Genomic DNA, 2,626 nt, shown 5'->3' with positions numbered 1-2,626 from the left:
AATAAGGCTGTATCAATTTCAATCTGTTTCATGATAACATTCTTTGAAATTTTTCTGGATGGTAACAGGCTCAAGTAAACTCAGTTTCGTGATTTCATATTGATGTCAATCCAGTCCATGAAGTCATTCCAGATTGCATCAAAAGTTTGAGAAAGAAAGAAGGAAGCAATTGCATAAACTTGATATTCATTTCTCAAGCTAAGATACCAAATGAGATTCTTTGCTGAGTTGGCATCTTCATAACGTGTTCAATGAAGCTTAATTTGATTTTCCACCAAAGCAACAGAGTTGTGCATCTATGGCCGAGTGGTATTGAATGATTGTTGGAAAAGCTAAAAAAAAAAAAAGGGCAGAAATTGAGTCTCAAGACAGTGAAATGAAAGGCTGTGGGAAGCTGTGCAGTTTGGAGTTAGGGAGTATCAAGAATTCAGAAATGAAATCAAGTCGGGGAAAAGCTTACATGAGCTTTTGTAATGTGAAGTAACAAATGGAATGTTGAATGTATTTTTATATTCGAAGCTTGAGGTCATTCATGAGAAGGAAGGGCAGCAGTGACAATGATCATTAACCTTTCTGATTTCTGAAATTGTTGACTGTTCAGAAATTTAGATTCAGAGATTTTGAAATTGTTGATGTTAAAAGCTGGATTGAAGAGTTCATTGACTTCTATATTATTCCCAAACTCAGAACCTAAATTGTTTTTGAGATTAGAGAAGGATGTTCAACCTGAAAAATTATTAGTTTCTGATTGCTGAATTTGAAGGCTGCAGAAGGAAGTTTATACTTTCCTAGTTCCGATCATTCAAGCACTAAGTGAAGCTCTAAACATCTCGAGAAGAAAGAAACTTCTTGATCAGTGAAAAGTTAAAGAAACTAGAATCTGGAATTAAGGAATTTGTTGGAGAATTGAGCCATAATCAGTCCTTTGAATCAGTGAACTTGGGAGTTTGTTAACAATCTGTTTATCCAGAAGCTTAAGCTGAATCTGAGTTGTAGAAATGCTGAGCGGATTGGAATAAGAAAGTCTGAATTTAGAGTATCAATTGCGTGCCAAGTGTTTGCATAGGTTCTAATTAGTGACAAATTCAATAACTCACTAGATGCTACATTCTAAACTGAATCTAATGCAGAGAAGATTCTGTTCCTTTAGATGTTTAGTGTTCTACTCAAACGTGGAGGATAAATTTGAAAGCTCTCAAAGGATTAAATGAACATCGAAAGTTAGACAAGAGATTAGCCACTGTTTATCATTCTGCAGATTTTCTTATTCTCTCTGTTGTTGCTGCAATTCATGAATTCTTGCATTTTATGTTCATCTCTTTCATTTCAGCAATAACACAGCAAGATAAAGATCAGTATTATATTCCTGCAGCTTCCAAGATCAGATCCCAATTGTCTTCAACAATGAAGTTGAGTCATTGGCATAATCTGTAAGCACAGATTACAGAAATCTGTGCAGTGAAGATTCTGATCTTACTTCTGTTCTTGGTCAATTTCTGAAACTTCAGTTGGCACTGAGATATGAACTCCAGCATCTGTTCAGTCTATTAGGTTGCTGACTATTCCTGAATTCTGAAATTTCTACAAGAGTAAACTTCAAAAATATACTGATCAATAAACTATCTTAAAGATTCATGAATATGATTCCAAGAGATTTCAAAGTATAGCAACCCAAATGGAAGCATACAATTATGTGATCTCATGGCAATTGCATCCATTAAGTAAGTTAAGCAACATCATCAGATGATCACGGAATGCTAGAAGGAAACCACCAACACTACAAAGATTCTTATCACCTCTGGACGACAACATCTTAACTGCTGATCAAGATCAGCAGGACGAAATGAATCTGAATTTCAAATATGATTCAGAAATCCTGCATTTTCAGAGCACGTACAGAAGGAAATATGATTCTGTACAGCCTAAATTCTCTGCAGAAAGGAAAATCTGTGGCATCTAGAGTGTTAATACGTTGGAAAGCATGATGTCTTTCATTGTCCGAGACGGACAAAATTTTAAGTGTGGGGGAGGGAGATTTTCTCCATGAGGCAATTTAAGATTATTTGAGTTTTCAAAGTGATGGAATGAAGTGGAAAAACAGTAAAAACAGTGAAGAAAGAAAAAAATGGCACATTCAAGAGAGTATCAAAGTTGGAGATAGAGTATCAAGATTTTATGTTTGTATTCAAATTGAAGGAGATGTTAGCTTGATATTTTGAATTGGTAATGACAAATGGTATACAACTCTTTTCACATCAAATTGGTCAACTCATCAAGTATATTCCTTCCATACTCTCATTCTCTTCATTGATGCCTTTTCTTTTGTCTATTTTATTCACTTCTATTGTTCTTTTTACTTCCATTTTAATTCTTCATGATAAATTCCTTTGGATTCATGTATGCTATGTTTTATAGTGGTGGAGAATTAGAAAATAAGCAAGCTTATGGTAGTGAAATGTTGTGAGTTACATTGAGTGAGCTCCACTTATACACATTTTTGAGTGTGAAAGATAGATTAGGTAAATCCCTTGTGAGATTGCAACTTGCTTAATTTTTCAATTGGATTGAAACTACTATGCCTACTGATTATTGTTTGGATTGTATTCATGATTGTTTGTGATATTTA

The sequence above is a fragment of the Zingiber officinale genome, chromosome 5B (assembly GCF_018446385.1).
Source record: "Zingiber officinale cultivar Zhangliang chromosome 5B, Zo_v1.1, whole genome shotgun sequence".
Taxonomy (NCBI): Eukaryota; Viridiplantae; Streptophyta; class Magnoliopsida; order Zingiberales; family Zingiberaceae; genus Zingiber; species Zingiber officinale.
Note: the sequence above shows the minus strand (reverse complement) of the source record.